The 26,432-nt window shown below is 32.9% G+C and overlaps 1 pseudogene; it reads left to right on the top strand.

Moving 5' to 3' along the window:
- Positions 1-8,053: 8,053 nt before the first annotated feature.
- LOC149143501 (BI1-like protein pseudogene) lies at positions 8,054-8,971 on the top strand (annotated as a pseudogene).
- Positions 8,972-26,432: the final 17,461 nt, after the last annotated feature.

The raw sequence follows: 26,432 nt of genomic DNA, 5'->3' as shown, positions 1-26,432 counted from the left end.
TTAAGATTTTATTCCAATGCTCAAAAAGCTTGGAGAGAAGCCTCCCGAGCTCACTATAATTTTGACAACGTAAAAGGCTAGGAAGGTCAGTATTGCAACAAATATTTTGAAACTAAGATCTAATGTGGTTGTATGCAGGGCACTCTAAGGGGAAGTGATTTTCATCCTCGATGTTCGTATTCTCATATAGATGGCAGAACCTTTCCATCCATGGTGTTTTAGGAACTGCGCAATGACCCGTTTCACTATGGAGCTCATGAGAGTTCGTTCTAATCTTGCCTATATTATTTTTCTTCTTTGATCTAGTTAAAACAAAGAGATACTTTTGATCTTCTAGGGTGGGGTTGATGACCTCCTTATAATATCTTAATTTTCTTTTAGCTGTTAAATCTTTCTCACACCACATTTTTTATTTGAACTTAGAAGTAACAATATTTTTAATGTTATTAATATTTTGCAATGCAACATTCTTGTCGATATCCCAATGGTTTAATCAGGCCCTGGTGTCTTTATACCAACCTCGTTTGAGACTTAGGTGGTTTTGGCTGGAATTTAAAGCTAGCTTAGGAAGTCTATGGTATCCTATGTTATTAAGTTTGTGCTTGTACAACAGAAGCCTAGTCATAGCTAGGCTCTCGATAAGGGAAAGAACCACTTCTATAAGGAGAATAGGATAGGGTGTGTTGCTTTTAATTTCGAGGTTATATGTTATAAAACACTTCTGGATTTGCTCAATCTTTCTCTAGGATTCTCTAGAGATTCTACAACCCCAAACCTCACATTCATATAAGATAACCAGAGTGACTAAAGTTTCAAAGAGGAACTTCTTTCTATCCCACATTACGAGGTTTGTCATTTTACAATTATTTTCAAGACTAAAATAAGCTTTCCATCCCCCATTAATCCTTTTCTCAATGCTATAGTTCCAGTTGAGCTTGTGATGAATATCAATTCCTAGGTACTTATAGGAAGACACTTCCTCCAAGTTACTATTGTCGTACATAAAATTAGTGGAAGTGTCATTCTTGGATTTGATAATCATAACTTTTGTTTTTTTAGTGTTAACAGTCATACCCATGGTAGAGCAGAAATCCTTAAGAAGTATAAGTTGCTTATCAGGATCAAATGGGCACCTTGCGAGAAGAACAATATCATCGGCTTAGAGAATAAGGATGATGACTATCCCACATAAGATCATGCCAACACATCCTGCTTCCTCTAAACAACCTTCTAGCTTGTCGATGTAAATGCCAAATAAGGTAAGGGAGAGGGGGAAACCTTGTTTAACTCTGATATTACACTTAATATCTTTCAACCACTCCTCATTTCTCTTTAACTTGGCAATTACATTCTTGTATAACCTTATAGCGGCATCTCTCAACTCAAAAGGAACCTTTAGCTCTTCTAATATATTCCAAAGGTTGTTTCTAGGAACAGTATCGAAAGCCTTTCTAAAGTCCACAAAGCAACAAAAGAGATTGGATTTATCATTGCGACATCCCTCCACAATGATCCTAAGCGTAACGAAGTGGTCTGTTGTTGAGTTCTGCGTTCTAAAACCTGCTTGGCCTTTAGCCCGCTTACCTTCACTTTCAAGCCATATGCTCAGCTTCCTTTCCAAAATAATACCATATAACTAGGCTAGGAGAGGGATGATCATAATTGTCCGATAATTAGAGGGGTTATTTGTATCCCCACTTTTAAAAATAGGGATAATGAGGCTTTGATTTTATGGTTTAGGGAACCCTTGCTTGACCGCTTGATTGAAAAGCTTGTGAATGTGGGGGATGAGGACAGGACCTCCAATTTTTAATATTTTTGCCTGCTAACTTTTAATGCCCTTAGCTTTCCCATTAGCCAAGCGATTAACCCCAAAATAAATGTCTTCTAATGAGAAAGCTTCTTTCGTTGTGAGCAGGGTTTTAAAGTTATCCATGACATTTGGAGATTCATAAAGCTTTTTAAGATAGGAATTCCAGTCGTGTAAAGCAATTTTATTATTATCTTTGGTTTTCCTAGTTAGAATCTACCTCTAAATTTCTTAGGAGCTACCATAGAAAGGTGTAAGAGATTCTCTTATTTTTTACGAATATACTGCCTTTTTTCCTTAGTTAGGGCTTTTTATATTTTTATCTTGCCAATTTTAAGAGATTCATCAACAACTTCATTAATTGCTCTCCTCGCACTTTAACAATCTTTGTCATACCATGGGTTGGTTTTGCTATTTATTTTATTACTTGAAACTTCAATTGAGAACTTGTTAACAAAATATGAGAGGGTGTAGTAAAATTATGATAGAGATCTTCTATGTTGTCTATACTAGATAAAGGAAGCAAACTAGTTTTTAATTCATTTAGAAAGAGATCTTTTTTATTTCTATCAAAGATTAAATTCTTTTGGCTATAAGGATTATCTTCTATGGGATCTCTATGCATGACAAAATTGAGAGTTATAAGTAAAGGCCTATGATCAGAGTCAGGCTCGTGGTCGTTTAAGATGTCAAAATTTGTTATTTTGTTGTATAGAGGGAGATTGAAGATAACATAGTCTACCACGCTGCTACCAAGCCCATGGACATAGGTCATCCGGCTAGAATTGGGCCACTTCTTTAGACCATTGCAAATTATGAGATCCTGAGCACTATAGATCTTGACTAGCTCCAACCCAAACAAATTCTCCCCAACGTCTTCAGAGCTCCTTTTGTGCCAGCTAGTGAGAGGAAGGTCTTCGTCTAACCAAACAAGATTAGGGTTGGAATGATTACTTAGAAGAATAGCTTGGTTGCTTGAAGTTCGAGCATTAAAGTCACCCATTAAAAGGATATTTCCTTAATTCCTTAGGCTAGAAATATCATTCTCTAAACCATTGTAAGGACTATTTTTATCGAGAATCTTTTTCTTATAGAAATTAGAATTGATGGGGGGAATAACAGATTTCTATGTAGGTCTTTTTATCATAAATGTCAGTAATTTCTATCCAACTATATTGGTTGTAAGGGTCATTTTTATCAATCCTAGCATGGGGAGAGATATTCTTCTTGATGTAACAAGTTATACCTCCAATGCCTCTACGGGAGGATCGCTTATTCCAGGTAGACCATAATGTAAATCCATCGATGTTAGGGACATTAGATTCTTCGTGCTCCCAAGTTTCAACAAGAAAAATAATATCAACATCATTCGAGATCCAACTTAACTTGGGGCCTTTGTTCCATGGAAAGCCCCGATAGTTCCAAGAAAGAATCTAGAGCATGTTGAATTGCTATTTATTATTATCTTTTTGGTTTCTATCTCAAATAACGGCGTTTCTATTTCTGATTATTGCCCATTTTCCTTCCTTCCTAGCTTCCTTTACCTTTTAAACTTCCTTTCTCAATTCTGCTTGATCTTCTGGAATGACATCTTCATTTATAAATTTTCTCATTCCTTTTAGACTTGAGGTTTTACTACGTATGTCATACTTATGGTCAGTAGAGCTCACCTTTATTCGGATTAGCCTTCCTTTATTCTCTGTTGTTTTCCCAACCTTGTTGATTCTGTGAGACACGTTGTTTCAATTTGTAATATGTTATGTAATTCTGTCTGGGCTATGGCTAAAGTATCCTCATCTACCTCCTCTTTCAAACCGAAGATTATAAGGTTCAAGGCCCTTTTGTTACGCTCATGGTCTAATTCTATCAATTTTTTCATTTCATATTTAATTGGTTTGATATCTAATTTACCTGCCACACTATTTAGTGTGAGGCGACTATTAACTTTTTCTTCTAGCTCTTTAATCATGTCCTTCATTTTAAGACTCTCTAAAGTATCAACATCTACTTGCTAGGATGTTTGGTTCATATCTTGGTTTTGTTTTTCTATAACCTGCAACCTAGTCTCCATTGCCTCCATCTTATTCTCCAATAGTTCTATTTTATTTTCTATTTGTTTTTGGATCTTGTCTTCAAGAGATGTGAATTTATTTTCCAGCATGGCTGCTAACTCTGTTTGTAGCTTGACTTCTCTTTCTTCTCTACGTTTCTCTAAAGACTCTATATACTCATAGAGGCTTTGTAGAGTAACTATGCTAGGTCTATCTTTGGTAATCTTTGGTAATTGTGGTGAATTATTCATACTTGAAAATATATGAGCAAATATGTATTAGAAAAATATAAGGAATGTGTGCACCTGATATCAGCAAGCTGGACCGCAGACGCATGTGCCCCAGATTGTTTTTCTATTACCGCAAAGAGATCGTGAATTATTACCGCAGAGAGATCGTAAATTATGACTGCAGAGATCGTAAATTATTACTGTAGAGAGATCGTAAATTATTACCGCAGAGAGATCGTAAATACATCACCCTAAATTATTACCACAGAGAGATCGTAAATTATAATAGTTTATCTATTTTGATAATTGATCTTTATAAAGTTAATGAGATAAGGTAAAATTGAATAATCCTAATGTATTAGTTTAATTGTTTAAACTGAGTGTCTAAGGTCTTTCAAGGCGTTGAATCTATTTATGAATTTAGAAAGAGATTTTAAACAACAACAAAAAATGATCTCACCAAAAATTGTTTAGTATGTTTTTGGATAAAAAAATGCAAAATATAGAATAGTTAAACACCAATCTGCATAGAAGATATATCCTGAAAATTAATTAAAGTAATTATAATATTTTTTAATAAAGTAATTACAATAATTTTTAATTTATTTTAACAAAATATAAAATTTATGAAATTCATAAATTATAAAAAAATTATTAAATTATTTAAATTTGAAATGTGTTTGAATAAATTTACAAGAGCAATTCAATTAACGATAAAATAAGTTGTGAGATTCAAAGTTCAAATCCCATAGATATTTACCAAAAAAAAAAATACTCCAATACATTTCATCTACTAAAAAGTGAAAGAGAAAATATTTTACTCTATAACCATAAATCTATAAATATTATATTATATAACTAATTAGAAAATTATAAAATTTATATAAATATTTATAAATAATAAAAATTAAGATTTTATTTAAGATCAAAATTATATAAATTTTAACAAAATTTTAACTACTACATCATTGACCCGAGAGGCTCATTTTACATCCCAATATGATGTGTAAGGGTGTTTGTCCGTCATCAAAGTTGAAAATTTGCTCATCTCAACCAAAATAAAAATCTAAAAATAAATATAAAAATAAATAAATAACTATACAAAATATTTAAATAATGTCGGATAATAACAAAATTGTAGATGAAGAAATTGAACCCCTTGAAACTCATATTAAATATGTATTTAAGATAAATCTATATTAATTATCATACAACTATAAATCTATAATAATTATCATACAACTACAATATACATATAAATTATTTCCTAAAACACTAAAGTACTCAAAATTTAGTGATTTTTTTATTATAGTAATCCATCCATCAAGATAAAATTAATAAGTTATTTCACATAAAATATTAACTAATCCCACTACTCAAATATTTGAAATTATTTTATTATAAAAAATCTTTTATCTAGATAAGGTTACTCATTTATTTATTATAAAAACAGTGAGAGAGTAAAACAGTAACATATTTATATTTATAAATTATATTATTATAATAGTTCATCCATTTTGATAATAGAAATAATGTTAGTGAGAGTTTTATCTTCAAAATTGGTTAGAGTAATTATAATAATTTTTTTTTTAGAAAATATAAGTTATTTCTTATAAAACATGAAGTAATCCCACCGCAAGAACATATGAAATTATTGTATTATAAAAAATCAATTATCGAGGTAAGGTTAATCATTTATGTATTATAAAAACATTGAGTAAAACCGTTATTATTATAATAGTTTATCCATTTTGATAATAGAAATAATGTTAATGGAAGTTTTATCTTCAAAATTGGTTAGAGTAATTATAATAATTTTTATTTTTATTTTTAAATATACAAAATTTATGATATACATAAATTGCAAATAAAATTATTCAAAATTAAAATATATTCCATAATTACTAAATATATTCTAAATAAATAATAATAATTATATAAAAATACAAATATAAAAGTAAAAGTGCAGCAGAAAATGTTCTATTCAATAACCATAAATTTATAGATAATATATTATATACTAATGGGAAAAATAATTATTATAATGTGCAGAGGTAATAAATTAAAATTTTCATTTAAAATGAAAACTATATATAATTATAAAAACCCTTTAAACACTATATAATTATTAAAAGACTTTTAAAACACCATATAATTATCAAATGAATATATGTTTAATAAAAAAGATTAAGTAAAGTATTAAAAAAAATATTTATTATTATTATTTTATTGATTATGATTCTTGTTGTTAGCAAGATATATTGTAATAAATTTACGTTGACTTTAAATAAATTGTTGGTTCATTAAAAATTAAAGAGACAGTTTCTAAAGTAAATATTAGAAAACAAATTTTTTTTTTGAATTATATTTATTAGCATTTTGATTCGTGGAGATCCCTTGAGTTTTATTTCGGAATGATGTTTAATGTACGATGAGTAGGGTAGAGTGTTATCGGATCGTTTGTTTGCAGGGAAATAGACTAATGCAATGTACGCATATGAGCGTGATAATTACTATGATATTTAGTATTTGACAGTTCAATAAACTTGCGCCTTGAATTTTGTGTTGGATGTCTTATTCCACAGGTTGTTTGGGAACTAGAAGTTAGAGTCGTCTATGATCGTCACTCCTTTGTAGCAATAGCTTTATTCTGGATGCTTGACTATCGACTGTACGACGATGCAGTTGTCCTGTGACCACCCTAAATTGTTGTAAGTATAAGTTGGATCTGACTATAGTTAGACTTCCTCTTGTGCAGGTGGTTTATTCTGGGTGACCGACGAGACTGGGGCCTGATTAGTATATGTATTATTGTTATCATATTGTAATAATAATAATTTTATTACTATATAATAATTTATATAAGATATTAATATTTTCACAATCATCTTCATCCATTGTCTGTGTATCCACATGGCAGTGCTTCAGTGGCCAGGTGGAAGTAACCAGTTGAAGGGGAAGTTAGAGTGGGCCCTATCCATTAGGCCATTCAATTTCATTGTTTATGGGTCTAGCCCCCAACATCCAACATAGTTGGGGTCATTCTAGTTCATTGGTACATTAACGTGCTTGAGTCATGCGCAGTCCCAACCGTGATAAAAATAAAAAATTTAATATTAATATTAATATATATATAGGCAAATTAAAATATTAATATATATATAAAATTTATATTACTATTATTTATTTCTTTATTTCTATTTATTTTTAAAAATAAATTAATTATGTTATTTGCATAATAATTAATAATAAAAATGATATCGTAGTTGTTGGACACCTAATCCTAAAGGGTTAGTGTGGAAGCCGAAAAGACTAAGCAGTCCAAGAGACCTTGGGATCTGAAACCCAAGAGTCATATGTTGTACTATAAATGTATATCTGATGTTAATAAAAAATATGAACTCACTGATTTATCTTTCATACTAGTCTTGCTGTCCATGTGAGTTTAACATGGTATCAGAGCCGCTTGTTTTTCTGTGGCCTGTTATGTGCACGTCAGTCCTGCACCTCTGCCCATAATTCTGTGTCTGAGCTGCTCATATTTGAGTGTTGCCTCTCTATCATGCGTTTCATTCTCTGGGCTGTATACTTGAGTGTTTCTACCTCTGTCGCTGGACTGACATATCAGAGATGCGTTGGTTAATTCTCTGCGCATCCGTTTTGAACCATCACCGTCCTCCCACCATCGATGCTCTGCCATAACGCCTAACATGGTAAACAGGAGCAAATTGGTCAAGGAAAACTCTACGCGCCTCCAGAATCAAACTTTGGGGATTGTTCGAAATTTCTGCAATCTCTGATTTCACTTTCACTAGCTGTTTCATCTAATTATGTCTCTGCGATTCTGAATCTGCGACTCTGAATCTGCTCTCTGTCTGCCATAATTGATTCTGCGCTCCTTTCTGTGGGCATTCTGATGACCTCCCAATGCCTTCCTTCCTCCACATGTCTGTCATTACTGCATGGAGTACCCTAATGCTCATCTCTCAAGCATGTATGCGTTTCCACATAGTTCTCTCTAGCTGGGTCCTCGAACACGCTCCTGTCAACTTGCCTTGAGCTAGCTTGTCTCTCTGTCTATACGCCAGAAGTGCTCAGCAGCATTGCGGTGTTTCAATTCGTTTGGTGGTAATTCGTTTGGATGTGAAGCCCTGTAACCCCGTAAACTTGTGTCTCAATCCGTTCGGTCATGTTCTTGGCCCTTTTTTATACTTGCATAAACTGTGAACTAAAGTTTGTCACTCGTGGACGAGCTCCCTGTAGCTGTCAAAGATCTAGTTTCTACCAAGATATGTGCAAACTTTGTCATCACGGACGACCTTGAAACGGGCTATGGCGGAGGGGGAGTCCTCTATCCCGGTCTCAGCCTCGAAGACAACGCAATGCGATGGGATTTCCTGAGGAAAGCGTATTCAATCTTGAGCACGCAATTGTTTTTTACCGTAATTGTTGCTGCAGCCGTGGTTTTGTATTCACCCATCAATCTTTTCCTGGTTCAAACCCCGGGCCTCTTGTTGGGCATCTCCATCTTGCCTTTAATCTTGATGTGCCCTCTTTATGCCTATCATCAGAAGCATCCGGTTAATCTTGCATTGTTGGGAGTGTTTACTGTTGTTCTGAGCCTCACTGTTGGCATATCCTGTGCATACACAAAAGGAAGGATAGTTCTAGAGGCATTGATATTAACAGCAGTTGTGGTGTTCTCACTAACTGGTTACACATTCTGGGCGGCAAAGAAGGGAAAAGATTTCAGTTTCTTGGGTCCAATTCTGTTTTCCAGCCTCATTGTCCTCATCCTATTTAGTTTTATCCAGATGAATGGTTTGTGTTCCGACGCAAAACAATATATGCACAGTAAATATCGATTCCAGACCGCGTAAAGCTCTACAAGAAGAAGCCGTGCAAGAAAGTCATTTGAACGTTGTCCAGATTTGATACCCGGGTGTACGAGATAATCTTCTCTGACAAGTGAGAGAATGTGTCAAGATCTTCCTGCACGTTGAAGGCCTAGTGCACTCCAGGATTAGCAGACATAAAAGACTTGTATTGCGGTATTCAACGACATTTTTAACAGCTAAGTCTCAATGTTGAATAGTGTGAATGGGAACTGTGAGCAACAAACAGTGGCATAATATTATACCAGAAGTGTTGATGGTTCTTTGCAACTAGAAGAAAATCAGAATAGCTTCTGAAGATTATAATTGGTCTCTACAGTGTGAAATTTCGGTTCTATTTGTATTCTGTTCTACTTTGCTGCGATAAAGAATAAAGTACACGGGTTCAGCTTACAGTCATTGTGTGTAAATATTCTGATATATTTGGTACATTTGAGTCTTTGACGGCATGACTAATTTCTCAAGCACAAAATGTGTAAACCAGAGAACTGTAAACGTGAATGATGTTCTCATCTAAAGGGTGCCAATATGTAGCCTTGGTAGTTTTACCAGTGAAAACTTGATAATTGAAAAATCTGTTAGTGATTGGCTAAATTCTTAGCTGGAATTAGTTGAGTGCCTTTTTCAAACTGATTTTTTGAAATCTTCAATAGCTGGGGTTTGTCTAGACTTGCTGAGTGTTCATTTCTTTGTTGAGACAATGGCTAGATTTCATGATGTATTAGAGTTATTGAATACACTAATACACTCCACTATTGGTGGGAAGGTAAATGTTAGCAAAGACACTCTTTGTGACATTCAGACCTGCCTGCATGATGCACAAGAAAAGATCGATTTTTTGCAGCTTGAATCACAGCTACAACAAGAAGAGCTACATCAAAATAGACACCATTCTGAACCTGTTTCTGTTCAGAACATTGAGACAACCACCCATCAGCAGCATGTCAATAATGTTACTGTTCATTCAAGTAAAGCAGCAATTGTAAATGCAGATGCAGAAACTCTGTCTGCACTTCCCAAGCCCATCATCAGACCTTGGGAACAGCTTGTCCACAACAAGCACAAAACTGGTCTTGGATATGACAAGGACTTGTCCTTTCATATTCCAGACTACTCCAAGCCCATTCACTTTCAAAGTGCTGGATTTATTAATGACAGTTCACCTGCTCCTTATGACAGTTCACCTCCAGCTGTTCCAGATTCTGCCCCTCTTCCACAGCAACAACAACAACAACAGATCGTGAAATGCCAACACTGTGACCGAGTTGGCCATCTGAAAGATCATTGTTTTGATCTTCATCCATGTAAGCACTGTCATAAAACCAGCCATTCTTCACAAAGGTGCTTCAAAAACAAACGTCCTACAAGAACAAAGATTCATCTTGGATGGATCGCTTCTTGGCAATGGGCATCAACAGCCAAGAAGATATTCCAAACACATGTCAGAACTTGTTCCAGAGTATTGAACAGTCTTGCAGTTGAGTTTTCTCCATCTTCTCACCTTGTATCTGACAGGGGGGGAAATGATGGTCATCTACAAGCTTCAAAGTCACATCAAGCGAGCCTGAGCCACAACCTGCCACACCAATTTCAGAGTTGTAGCCAGAGACAAAGATGCCCGTGAACAGATTGAGAACACTTCCTCTAGCAGAAGACACCAGCTTCTTGCCAGTTTTGGAAGAGTTCCAGGAATAGCAGAGTTGTTGGTCATCCTTAAACCATCACAGATTGAGAACACTTCCTCTTGCAGAAGACACCAGCTTCTTGCCAGTTTTGGAAGAGTTCCAGGAATTGCATTAAGCATTCCAGCGTTGTTGGTCATCCTTAAACCATCACAGATTAAGAACACTTCCTCTAGCAGAAGACTCCAGCTCCTTGCCAGTTTTGGAAGAGTTCCAGGAACTGCACTAAGCGTTCCAGTGTTGGTGGTCATCCTTAAACCACTGCCCTTTTTAATACCAACATTTCATAGAGCACATTCAGCCTAGTGCTGCCATGCATTTTTTGCACATTTTGTATTACAGCTCTCTTCTTGGACTCATACATAACCCTTCGGATTAAGGGGGGGAATGTTGGACACCTAATCCTAAAGCGTTAGTGTGGAAGCTGAAAAGACTAAGCAGTCCAAGAGACCTTGGGATCTGAAACCCAAGAGTCATATGTTGTACTATAAATGTATATCTGATGTTAATAAAAAATATGAACTCACTGATTTATCTTTCATACTAGTCTTGCTGTCCATGTGAGTTTAACAGTAGTGATACAATGGCCCACATTTTAGTGGCAATATTTAGGTTCAGTACCAGTCGGAGTGAGGGCTATCCATCAAGGTGGAGCCTTCCATTGCTTCTAGACCTAACCCCTCACCTAGTTAGGGTATCAACATTCTTTAGCTGGGCACAATCTTGACGGCAACTATATATATAGTTTATTCTTATATTTGTATTCATTTTTAAAATAAATTAATTGCCTTATTTACATAACAAATAATAATAAAAAACTTAGGTGTCAGTGGTTCAATGGCCCATGTAGCAGTGGTAGTATTTAGATCAAGGACCATTCAGAGTCAATGCTATCCATCAAGTGTGTCACTTTCGCTGTTTAAGGGCCTGACTCCCGACCTCTGATGTGGTTAGGGTCGGTGCTCTTCGTTGGTGCATCAACTTACTCAACCTAGGCATAGTTCTGAGCGTGACTATATATATATATATATATATATATATATATATAGATATAGATATCTGTGTGTGTGTGTGTATGTATCTGTTAATTTATAATTTTGTAATAAATAATAATTTTTTGAAAACCATTGATCAATGACCTAAGTGACAGTAGCCTTCTGAAAGGCCTAGCAGAGTGGGGACTATCAATGTGTGGGCCTAGTTTTGTTAGTATATTTTTATTATTTGTTCGTTATATTTTTATTAATTTTTAAAAATACACAGTTCATCCTCCATGTGGCAGTACCTTAGTACTCCACGTGGCATTATAACATTGTGACAAGACCATCCATTATCTAGGTGGTAACACCTCAATGGCCCTCGTGGCAGTAGTTGGTTCAAATCCCAGTCGGGGTCAGGTCTTTCCATTGGCACAACCAATTTTTTCATTTCTAGTCCTGAACCCTGATGTCTGACATAGTCGAGGCCCATTCTCATTGTTGGTACATCCTAGTCAGCATTGGTCATGTTCTTTGGTACATTAATATGCGTGAAGGTGGGCTAGGCCTGACACCATCTAGCTTCCGACACTCGATGCTTTTCTTGTGTGCTCGTCTTGGGAGATATTATTCTTTCCAACTCAATGCTTATTCCATTGCATAGTTCTAGGGTGATCTATGGTTGTCCAATCCAGAGTTATCACAACTAATTCATGCTAAGGGTGGATGGATACACGTTATTCGAATAGAACTATAAGTTTTGGTTCATGCACGACCTTTTCACCATGATGCAACTCTATGTAGGGTCTCAATTAACACTTTGATGGATTTTGGATCCTGTGGCTTTTACCATGGCTTGTTGTCTTCTTTCAAACTATACCCATCTAGCATTTATTTACCTATGGCTTGGGCGCAGTGGTTCTACAATCGTCTCGACCTTCATCGACGTGCCACCAAAGCCAAAAATTCCCACTATAGCATCCATTGGTGTTATCCATCTAAAGCTTATGACAAGGCAATTTCTTCTAATCCCATTGGGTTCTTAGAGAATATAGAAGGCCACGCGGAGATTGGAATTAATGAAGGGGATGGGGAACATATTTTCAATGCTTAAATACGGATGTGAATGTTATGGATAGATGTTCATTGGATATGTTGCCCACATGTCAACCATTTTTCATTCGTGACAAGGAATTCCAAACGTGTCTGCGTAGGTAATATTTTAGTGGCCTCTTACTAAGAACTTGGTGAATCCTGATGAGCACTCATTTCAAGTGATACAGTAGTGGGTCAAATAAATGTTGACATGGTATGCATGGTAAAGCTATCAACCACAGAAATTTCAACAACAATGCAATGAAAATCAATTCCTTAGCTTAGCTTGTGTCATAGTTAAGAGAGTACATTCCACATCGAGCTAGATACAAAACCCTTCATGTAAATTTAGAGCTTAAAAGCTAAGAGATAACAAGTTTGAGAGTTTTTCTAATGTGCCATTGCATTTTGTAACATAACATTATGACCGTCATGAGCTGACAGAGCGGGTTGAAAGTTTGTCACCCATGTAACCTATTGACTACAATAAAGAAAAGATGTGTAAATTTTTTTATATTTAGCCCCTTTTTTCCCCACTTAAAGGTCTAAATATAGGCAAGAATAATTTTACAGATATTAATTGAGTATGATCTAGATAACAATTGAAATTAAGATGGTGTCGAGCGAGGTATAAAGTAAATCAAAGTAGTATAAATTCCATTGTAAGGCCCACAGTTGTGATTTGGATTTCTATTGATTTGGCTTGCTTTGCATTAATTACACATTCCACCTTCTCCTTTAAAGCATTATTAATTGTTTATACAAAATTCCAAATGAAATTAATAGAACAACACCTCTCGTATACTCATGCTTTAATATTTTCATTTATTTTTTTAGGGTTTCCATGTAATGAAAACATAAATATTTGAGCCAAATCAATCGTAGCATATGCATAAATGCACAAGCTCAAGGGAAATATATTTGATGATACTCCCACATTGACAGCAATAGAAGACATTAATGTCCTACGAAGAAATTTCCAATGGAAGTCAGGAATCAAGACTTTCCTCTATTCGCCAAGTTGTTTTACTTCCCATTCCCGACTCTCGATTAGGCAAGGGAAACATTGTAACTTTAGCATAATCAAGAAAAGATTACAATTTAGGGTTTCCTATTTCCATTTTATTTTATATGACTAAAAAATTATTATTATGAATATTATTCAGTACTATGCACAAAATTTCATAATAATATAATCACAATTATAATAATGACAAAATATAAAAAAAATTCGGTTCTCAATTGTACTGCAATGTTCACTAAATTTTATGCAATCCTATGCATTCAATGAAATTACTTAGAGCTTTAACAATTGATAAAACATTTTGTGCCATTTCCAAAAAAATCGAATGGCAAGTTTCTAAACGTTCATGGTTGTAACAATTCATTTTACAGCGAATACTTCGAATAGCATTTTAACGTTGCCAATAGTTTTCATGAGTTGACAACACCTAAAAGAGCTTGCAAAAAGGTTTTTCAAAGAACACGAACTTTGGGAAACTCAATGAAATTGAATATGTACCAACACTGTTAGTAAGGTATGTGACCGAGTCATCTTGTATTTTTCAAACTGCGACATATTCATTGGTTGTCTATTGTTCTTTTAAAGTTGAGAGGGTGTTGGCTTTTTAGTCCATGATTTTTGCCTCATTTTTAAGCCCTTCTCTTTCCTTATGGTTCGCTGAGGAATCTGTCTATGTAAAATCTCACGATTTTTCTTTCCAGTATAAGCACGAAACTAATAAGTCCTTAGTAATTTTGGAAAAATTATAATGACAAAAATCCATTTAAAAAACATGTGTAAATTTAGCATTTTAAAGAGGATTTTTCCCTTTGACCATTTTATGCGAAAGTTATTTCCATTTTGTAATTGGCTCTATTCAAGTTGGCCAATTTTTCCTTTAAAGCATTGTGCCTTAAGTTTAGTTTTCTTTGGTTTTCTTGACATTATCCAATTTGAGATGTTTTAGCTACTTGTTAGTGCATCCCCTTATAGACAAAGTGATAAAGAGTTCTATAATTTTATACAAAAAATTATCCATGGTTTGCATGTACAATAGAATGCACAATTAATTAATTAATATATATATATATATATATATATGTGTGTGTGTGTGTGTGTGTGGGGAATCCGCATTATGTTTAATTATTATAATAAGTATTATTTCAATTTATACATATGGTGTGATATGTTCATAATGAAATTAATATCTAAGTTGTTAACTTGCAAATAGAAAACTACATTGAATTTGTTGAGTTTGTAATGCATACTTGCTAGAAAAAAGCTTCAAGGTTGTAGATCAAAGCTCATACTGGGTCAATTTCCTTTGTGTATATTAACTAGCTTTTTCTTGTATCTTATACAAAAAAAACATGTATGCAAATTTGTCTAACTTTATTCCAATGGCCAATACATTAGTTTCATTAATTTTTTTGAAATGTAGTTGTACGTTGTTTGCACTAAGGTTCTTGAAAAGGAAAATTTCTAGATTTGTTTCCATTTTAGTGTTGCACTTCCATTTAAAAACATTGTAAACATTAAGTAATATAAATATTTACTCTAACTTGCTTTTAAAAAAACTTTAGAGTTAGTTTCATGTACGATAGAGAGCACTGCAAGAAAACCAAGGAAAAATCATGAAGTTATGCCATAAACAAACTTGAATTTCCTAGGAGTTGCATCTTCCTTTAGATGCTATAAAAACTTGCAAATAATAGCTAATCTCTTTAATCTAATAGGGAACATAAACTAGAGAAATCCTAGTAGGCTTAGTTGATTCAATAGTGGTTATTTTTATTCCTTGAAGGCTTGTATTTCTTTTGGTATATGTCATAATTAAATAATTTAGAAACTCATATTACAACTACATTAATCTCTTTCGCAAATGTGTTTTGCACATATGTGAAAGCGACAATGTAGAATTAGTTGCATGTTGCATTTTACTATTATTTTTTTTGTTTTGTTTCATTGCAACTACAATTGTTACAAACACAAGGCAATTGCATTTGGCTAACTAATTTCAGTGAAAACTTTCACGGGACAACTATACAAAAATGCCTGAAATAATTGATGTTGACAGTTGCCAATTGAAAAACCAATGCAAAAATCATGAAACTATTGACGTTGTCTTGAACACAAACAATACTTTTAGACTTCAAGCATTTTCATACACCCCAAGCGATTGTCTTTTCAATGAAATTGAAGTTCTTTTGAATTTCCATTATACATCGACTAAATTGTGAAATGGCACAATTGACCACTTTTTGATATGCCTTTAACAAGGCCAGATAGAAGCAATAGAATCATTTTATTACAAGCTAGCACTTGATTTCCTAAATCAGCTTCGTGGAATTCATGATTTTGAAACATATTTGTGGAGGATACATCTCCCTACTTCAAATGGCCCTATTGACAATGAACAAAGGCTATGGGGAGATACAATTTGCATATGTTGATTGGCCAAGAGGTTGAGCTTATTGTTTCTTTGTAGAAAATTTTAGACTCGGTAACTGTGCCAAAGCATCTAAATAAGGATTTATTTAAATGAATGATCAAGAATCAAATCATTCATGTGTACATAACCCAATATCATAAGGGTTTCTCAAAGTGTTGATTCCACTATTACAACATGTAAATCTTTAAATTTTTATGATAGATGAAATAGAAAATATCTGGTAATTAAATATCCTTCCTGAATATTTATATTATCAAATAAAGTAGAGGCATATAGAAAGATTTCTACAAATAACACTTATAAATTTCAGAGATGACAAAAGGAAATAATTTAATGACACAGAGGTACTAATTTAAACAAATTGTTTAATTAGTTAATCTCAGTGATGATAATAACTTTGCAGGGGTTGTCAAGAAGATCAAAACTTAATCTAGCCCTACCTAGTATTTCTATATTAACTCAAACATATCAAGAATAAAAATTATGATTACACAAAGGAGACTCACATGAACACAAATGCTACTAGAAACTAAATCCATAAGCATTTGATTATCTTCAAGATTTCTAAAATACAAGAATGTCTCTGGTTCTATCAAAGTATAAACCCTTCCTACTTCATAATACAATATATATATATATATATATATATATATATATATAGAGAGAGAGAGAGAGAGAGAGAGAGAGAGAGTGTGTAATTCAAAAATATCTAGTTTGTATTTTACAATAAAATAAATTTTATCCAAAATTATTTGGATAATTCTAATCAATACAACTCAAAATAGAAATTATGGCACTGCTTTAGTGGAGTTCACACATTATTCGAGCATCTAGTCTCGAACTATTTTCTTTTAAATATGATTATGTTGATTATCTCCCACTGCTTTGCCGAAATATTGCCTCCAAATCTTCTTTTTGTTCATTCAATAAGTCTGTGGAACTTATCCCACTTATCATCATCTGGATATGAAAACTTTATTACTTGCCTAAATGTTTTGTCTACTTCAGTGTATTTTTCAAATGTAGGCTTATTTACAAAGAGATGGTGAATTTCATATGAAATGAATAAATCATTTTCTAACCCTTGGCGAAAAGTTTTACCACCAACATTTCATTTTACTTTAGAAAACATGGATTCGTCTATTGCTATATCGTGAAGCTTCTTCTAAAAATTTTCCCTTTGAATCAATTGTCCATGAGAATCTCTTAGTGATGGGAGTCATTTTTGCTCCAAAATAGATTTTTTTTTATGAAACCTCTTGATCTGAACTTCTAGGTTATGACACTTATTTTCTAGATGTAGCATTGAATTTCTCTTTATCAATAATTTTCTGACTTCAAGCACTGCATCAATGTTGTCTTCAATGCCCATTTCTTCCTTCAAGTTCTTCTTTCGTTTTTGAATACAAATCTTTGATGATATTTGTTACTTCTCCAAACTTGTTGTCCAGCTCCTCTTTGATCTCAGTAATAGTTTCTTTAGCTTTATGTACCAGCTTCTCCTGTTCAAAAATGATTTCTATTGATGTCCACATATTTTAAATAGTTGAATTTATGTCTACCAAGATCTCCTCTTTAGATTTTGCCAAATTATATGCACTAACCGATTCATCCATATACTTTTCAAGTTGTCTAGTGAGCTTAAAATTATTTTGTACTTCCGCAAGATATGCACTATTTGTCTTGATTTTATTATATTATTCCCTCTGTAATGATGCATTCAATTTCTCAATTTCAATGTTATTTAATGATAGATCTCAAATATTTTTGGATATATTTTCAGTTGATTCCTAGTTGGTTGACCCTGTTTCTATTGTAGAAATATCTACAATTATTTATTGCTCTTTTTCCTTCATAAGCTCTTCCATGTCTGATTCAATTTTCTGAGTTTAGATGTTCTGCTCTATAATCATATGCAACATATTCTCCTTTTCCTTCTCTAATTTCCCAACTTCCTAAGCTTGAGGATACATTGTTATAGTCAATTTCAGTTGTTTTCTTAATGTTTGGCACATCACTAATCAAATATTAGGATGTTGATGAGAAGGGATAGATGGATGCAATGGTTATTTTACTAAATTTATCAGAAAAATGATGGGGTTCAATATGGCGATTGTGGTGGCAGAAGTGTTAAGTTGGCAAAGGTGGTAGCAGTGGGAGAGAGTGGATGGAAGGTGGCTTATGTGGGGGTGTGGCAGTATACAGTTTCGATGAGGGGGGTCCCATAATGGATGGGCATCTGACACATCACGGTGGGTGGTTTTCCCCAAACAATTTTGCATCCCCTCCCGCGCCCTTTTCATTAACTGTCGGAAGTGTGGGGGGGGTACCATAATCACTTATTGTACATTGATCTGAGTGGAGATAATATGTGGCATTGAAATTTGTTCGACAGATAACTTCATTAGCGACATTATTTTAAAAAAAAAATTAATTCATTTGTGCCTAAACTAAATTAAAGTGACATTTTTTGAACATATGCTTGACTTTATTACAAAGTGCTAATAAAAAATGAATATTTTTTTTTAAACTATACAATTTAAGAATAAATTGCGTAGATAAAAATAAGTTACAAGAAAACTTACCAATAGGATTCTAATCAAGCACAAAAAATAAAAGGTATTTTCTCTTTAGTTCAAGAAAAACAACAAACACATTACATATATTGTTCCATGATGAGAATCCTTTTAACGATATTTATGAGCCATTGTTGTACAAGAAAATAGGCCACAGCATTGTAACATGCAATGAATACTTTTCTCCTTCTTGCAAAGATATACAAATCTATTTCAAAACAATGAATGAAAAAATGTAAGCCCATGAATCACATAAGGCAAAAAATACTATATCCATTTGTGGAGATCACATGTTCTTTTCACTTTGTATTTGATAACGGCTAACTTTGGTACAGGATCCTTGAGACATTACATTGTCTAATCATTTTGCAATTTGATAATGTGCAATGCATAAGATGCATTACATTGTTTACAAAAACATACATCAAATGATGTCATAAAAAAGTAAAAAAAGAGTTGCAAATTAACAAGAATACCTTATTAATATGGATATGCCATATCAAAAAGGAGGGGTTGAAGGTGGGACATTTTGTTCGCTATGAGAAACCATAATATTCAAAGTGAACATACAAGAGTGGTCCTTTCTAACTAGAAGCATTGTAGATTATTTCCAATGCAAAAATTGTTCAAGCCAAACATACATCTTAGTGTCACTTCGAGTAGATATGTTGCATAATCATTATGCACCTTTTCAATTAGATGAACATAACAATAGGTACAATGTACACTATAATATACCACCAATAGGAACAACCTCCTTGCATATGGAACATGGATCTATGCCAGCAAATGAACATAGGCATCAAGATACATTGCAATCTACCATGGTTCCAACGAAAACACATAAAAAAATAAGATCAATATCCATAGATTAAAACAACCACTGTGTTTAGAAACAAAAAACCATCAACAATAATGCAAAGAAAAATTGCAAACTCAACATTGTTGCTTGTCCAATAAATATCCCTTGACAATTTACCTAGCCAAGATAGAAGACACACTTGAAAAGAAATGTCCAATATGTAAACAACTACAATTTCAAAAGAATATGGTAAACATTGGACAAGACATAGAACAAACATATGTAGATTTATCTGATAGCCGTAAAATTATTTTTACAAGAGTAATATGCAAAGTTTGCAAAAGAGCACCTCAAAATGGAAAATTGCCACAATTTTTTGTTCCAAAGAGGATTAGACGGAACAAACCATTACAAATTGTAACCACACTCTTAGAACTTGAAGAAAATCTCATTGCATTGAGAATTTCATTTGCACAAATTAGAAAATGAGGCTATAAATGATCACAAATGGGATTAACATACATGATTATCAATGTTCCTATCCAAATAGACATTGTCCAAAATATATTGCCACAATATATGAAGGACACAACAACAACCATTGTATAAATTGAAAAGATAATTGGAATATAAAAATAAATTTCAAATAGGAAAATTTTGCATGCACAATGTTATGAAGGAATTAAGAGAATGTATTCTTGATACCTTTATAAAGTTGAAAACATAAGCATAAATAGAGATTAGAATAACATTTTACAATCAACTGCTTTAAATGCTCTAACTAAAGATATAGACATTGAAGAAAAAAATGAAACAACCAAGGACTTAGAGAATGAAACACCAACTAAAATGTTGTTACATGGATACATAGGGTCCCAATGCATACATGATTTGTAAGACAAGTTGATTGAGGTTGCACTAGCTGTAGGAAAATGGCCCCTTGGAATTTTTAGAGAAAAATATTCAGAGGACATGAAATTTACATACCTTTTTTCTGGAGACCCATGTGATAGTGACATTGTAGAAATATTCCACTACCAAAAAATTGTGTAACGGGAAATAATGCACTATAGTGCTAATTTCTCTTACCACACAATTAATTTGTTTTTCAAAACATTGTGATTAATAATTGAAAATTTCTTTTCATGCACTTCAATAAGAATTAGAAAAGGAAAATTAAAAGGAACAAAGTTATGAGCCAAAGATGTTAAATAAAATCCCAACTTGGACAAGATTCTTGGAAGTGACATTAGTTACAAAGATTTCAAACACATAAGAATTTCTCCTGATTTCTTGCAATAAATAAAGAAAAATATATTTTCCAACTTTCTTTGTCACATTTACAAGTGCTAAACATCGTTGGGATCCATTAGTCAGCACATTGACCAAATTACATGACAAAAGAAGAACAACAAAACATATTGAAACAATAGAAGACTATAATGTTGATTACCTAATAAGGAAAAATGCACTAACATGTAGTCATTATTATATGCATAGAATGAATGCATTAAAGAAAATGATATCTCAAGATAAAACATTCTTTGGAAACAAAGTAGATTATGACTTTGTAACTAAGTTTTGAAATAGAGTAAGCGAACATGAACATGGGTTGATATGGGTAGAAAATGCACCAATATATGGAGCCAATAGTAATAGTGACATTAAAAACTTTGGTGATAGTTATTTGGCTTGTAACATAAATCACCTTGATCCAGAGCTTGCAAAAATACATCATACAAAAAGTTGTAAAAAGAGAAAGAGCTCACATTGTAGATACAATTTTCCAATGTTGCCCATGAGAAGCACAAAGTACTTGAACTAATTGACTTAGTGAATGACAGAATGAACAAAAAGTAAATTTATTATATGATATCATGTAAACCAAAAAAATATGATAGAAATAGTACTTTTGACAACTTTTTGGATGATATGGATCTAAATGAAGATGATTACATCATAACAATACAAAGTACATTGAAACAACTTATAATTTTACAGGAACAAAAACCTTCTAACATTTGGAACAATAACTTTGTAAAGAACATGCCACAATTGTGGAATGAAAATACTTATGCCCAATTTGTACTTAATGCATATGCAACTGCATCATATTGCACATATTACATGAAAAAAGTTATCAGATCGATGACAAAATCACTTAAAATAATAAGAGGAGCACATGAAAAGAGAAAAGTAAGTGCTATTGAAATGGTACATTCTTTGGGAAATGCTTTACTTAATATGCAACAAATATCGGCACCACAAGCAGTTCATATAACACTTTCTCTACCATTGAATAATAGTTCACGAGAATGCATATTTATAAATACGGGACCAATAGATGAATGCACATTTATCCTCAAATCATCACTCTTGCTAAGATGGGAAATGACAATTTCGAAAATGTCATGTGCAATTCCATTATTTATTATTACATTTCTAGACCTGGTGCTATAAAGCACATATGTCTTGCTGAATTTGCATCAAGGTACAACAAAAATGCACACCCATTACAAAAATAAGGAAACTAAAGGTAATATGATTGATCAAATACAAGAAGCACATTGCTTATGAAAACTATTGCACGGAAAAGCTTTTGCTATGTCCCATTTGAAAAAACTGAGAATGCATTGAAACAAAACTTGGAACCATGGGAAGCGACTTACATATTACATGAAAAATAAATGAATCTAATTCAAATATAACATCAACCCACTATGGGGAATTCTAGAGAATGCAATTCACGAAATCTAGAACAATACCATGAATTCTCGTAATAAAATAATAATAAAAAAAGAAAACCTTTGAACATCTCAGCGAAAAATATGATTTGGAAATAGAGTTGCAATTTTCCCATCAATATGAAAGAAAAATACAATTGAATATTGGATTCCATTTGTCTGAACATCCATTTCTACTTGAGAAGGTTGAATATCGCAAGATAAGAAGAATGATCAATAGGGAGCAGAAAGCAATTATCAAATACATTGCAATGAAAAAAAATTAACATGGACAAACCATTGTATCTATTTCTAACTGGAAGAGCCAGAACTAACAAAACATTCACAACAAAAGAAATATTCTAAATGCTCATATGACTTTCTGATGCACACTATTCAATTGATCCTTTGAAACCAAAGGGATTGGTACTAGCATTCACAGGCAAAGGTGCATATAATGCAGCTCGAACAATTGTCCATTCTGCACTTCTCATGCCTTTTAACAAGTATTCCCCTACACCACTTAGAAATGAAACACTAGATGCACTCGAAAAACTTTACCAAGAATTGAGACTAGTTTTCATTGATGAAGTTTCCCTTCTAGGAATTCATTTATTGGTTTGCATTGATGATCGAATGAGAAACATTAAACATGTCCAAACAAAATAATTTGGAAATGTTGACATTATACTTTGTGGCGACCTCTAGCAAGCACATCCTATACAAGACTCCATAATATTTAAAAAACCTATTATGAACAAACAACTAGTCTCATATGAATTTTGAAAAGAAAATGTAAAATTCTATGAATTGCATATTACAATGCATCAAACAGATGACAAATTTATCTCAATCTTAAATAGAATGCAAACAAACACTTAAGCAAAAAATGATTTGATATATTTGAAAAAAAAAAATTGTTAGGCTTGCACCTATTGACCTTACTTTCCCCTCTCTCTTTTATAAAAATAAAGATGTTGCTTTGCACAACAAGAAAATGTTTCCTATTGTTCCCATTGATGAAATTGTCATCAATGCAATTGACCAAGAAGAAGAAAACCATGACGTTTTTCCTTCACATAAACATACAAAAACCTTTCCTCTAGAAATAGTCATGAAATTAAATATGTTAGAGGAAATCTGTGCTAGCAATTATGATTCACAAGATGGCCTTGTCAATGGAGCATCATTAAAGCCTATACAAAAACAAATGATATTGATTTCATATGGATCAATTTTTTCGATATAAACATAGGAGATTTCCAAGAAAGAAAATTGGCTAGATTATATAGTGAAGGAATTTCCAAAGATTGGATCCCTATATTCCAAAAAGGAAATCCAATAACACCTCAACAAAGACATGCTATATCAAAATATGAAATCAATTCCATGTTCAATTAGCATGTGCACGCACAATACATAGGTCATAAGACCTCACACTAGACAACATTGCATTTGATCCTACTGGAAAACAGACTCATGGATTAGTCTACACAGCCTTGTCTCATGTTAGGAACATGCAATCTTTGTTCTTGTTAAAACCTTTATAGAAAAAAACTTCAAAGTTAAACAAAAGTAGCAACTGAAATGGACCGTCTACGACAAAATGCAACATGGGAATTGGATTACAAATATCAGTCTTTGCACACACATCCATGCACATCATTTTTGTCTTTAAACACTCGTAACCTAGAAACCCATATCAACGATGTACTCAATGACTATGATTTAATGGACGCTGACATTTTGTGTTTACAAGAGACACATTTGAAACAAGATACACTGCAACAAAATTCAAAACCTTCACTTGCATATCTAACCATAGTAAATATGGGTTATTGATATGCTTCAAACAAAACATAATAATCCTTGAACATATGAAATTTGAACAAGATAATGTAGAAGCATAGATAACAAACATCATTCTACAGGGAATGCATATCAAAATTGTCACTATCTATATAGCACCCTATGCTACATTGCCAAATATACTAAGTATTATTGAAAAAACATTGTCCAATATATCTATTGGTGAACCAATACTCATTGTAGGAGATTTCAATGTTAACATGCGTCAAAGAAACAATAGAACAAAGACACTAATAGACTATATGCATAGCCACAATCTTCATTTCCTTCTAGATACAAATTCCTATTTGCACACATCACTCATTGATCATGTATGGTCTAACATAAAACATAGCTACAAGATCTACAAGATAGATACATATTGGTCAAACCATGACACAATTTGTTTCATAATGGACCATATATATGAAAATGAACCATAAAAAATTTTGAACACTTTCCATATTTGCAACTAGGTTATTTTTCCCCTTTTTGTTTACATTGAAGCTTAACCATTTACTATTGTCCTTTTGCAAGCATCCATTGAATGCATATGCAAAGAAAGCTTCTAATGCAATTTCCTTTCTAATATAGAAGTAAAATGGATCAAAGATGCAACGAGCAAAAATCAAAAAGGTAATTATTTAGAAATATCATCTCTACTTGTCTTTTGTCCCTTATTTTTATATATATACTAGTTAGCGTTTATCCATTATTACTAATTACATTTTTTCTTCCCATTATCATTTGCATTGTAACAAAAAAATTGCAGTTTTGAACAACAACAAAACCACCACATCAGAACAAGGAAAATAACTATATAAAGAAGCAGGAAGACAAGTCAATCTATGTACATTACTTATGTGCATCTGTCACATCTGCCATATGTGTATTTGTCACATCTGCCATATACATATCAACATTGTCTCGTTGTAATTGACTCTAATTTGCATGATTTTTGCAAAGCCCAAATGCATTGCAAATGATTCTGATATTAATTGAAGAATTGGACATCCGCAAATATTAGAAAATATTTCATGGTGATGCCATGGTAGTATACACCACATTTCTGTACAAAGCAATAAAAAGTCTTCAAATAATGCATTCCGATTTGACTGATCAACAAGGATTGATGACAATCACAATGGTTGTTCCAAGTGACCTAATTGAAAAACACGGTTAAAATATCTTCTTAGGAAAAGAAATTGCAGTCACAAATTTACAAATTGCACTAAAACAAAACTATGACTATGGTTATTTTTACCGCATTCTGTTGTAAGACAACACAAGTACGGTATAAAACATTAACACGGTTTGTGCAGAATAAAAATTTGTTCCCAATTCAACAAAAAAAACAATTGCAAAAAAACATAGAAACATTCCCAATTGCAACAGCTACAACATTTGTAACAACAGTGCAAAAAGTTGAAATGCAATATACATTGCAAATTAAAGACAAAAGCTCTAAAGAGGAAAATGCATTGGTAACATGCTCATCCTTGCACCACTCATCCATTAGTCTTACACATTTCATCTTATTGTGTATATGCAATTTGAAAAATTACATTGTTTTTTGGGTGCTTTATACTACAGCTACAGTTATTCGAAAACGAAAACTTTGCACCTATCTAGAATGAAATGGAACAATGGTTGCAAAGTGGATATATTTCGACTATGCTCTTCAAAAATGTAACAAAAAGAAAAAAAAATGAAGGAAAAAAATTGTGTACAATGCATGCCACATTCATTACGCATTTGAATATTGAGATACAACAAGACCTCAAAAAAATAATTGACAAACAGATTCAGGTAACTTCATACTCAGTAACCTACTTATGTTTCATATGAAAATTACTTATTTTTCATTACAAATTTGTAAACTAGTCTTCTTCTCTAAAAGCTGCAAGGAATACTTGTCATTGCAAATGCATACTCAGCATTATTTGAACATGTTTGTGCAGTATGCAGTTTCCCAATGTCAACATCTATAATGATAGAAGATATTTCAATATTTTGTTTTAAGTGCAAACAAAAAGCCCGTTTTCTCTTTCTACATTTTATCAATTACAGTATAAGAACTCTCGATAACAACATTATACAATTTTTTTTTAGAAATAGGCTAGTTCGAAAGCAATTACTACCCGAATTAGCTAATATGTCTTACCAAGAATACCTGCAGAAAAAAAGCAACAATTATATGCTCTGGAATTTATAGATACATGGTCTTTTCACTCTCAATGGAAACAATGAGATTCTGGATGCTGACAACAACAACAAACAAAATAGAA

This window comes from Pinus tabuliformis, chromosome X, assembly GCF_031772625.1.
Source record: "Pinus tabuliformis cultivar Carrire ecotype Pingquan chromosome X, CPIR1, whole genome shotgun sequence".
Classification (NCBI taxonomy): domain Eukaryota; kingdom Viridiplantae; phylum Streptophyta; class Pinopsida; order Pinales; family Pinaceae; genus Pinus; species Pinus tabuliformis.
Note: the sequence above shows the minus strand (reverse complement) of the source record. Positions and strands in the feature narration are given on the sequence as shown.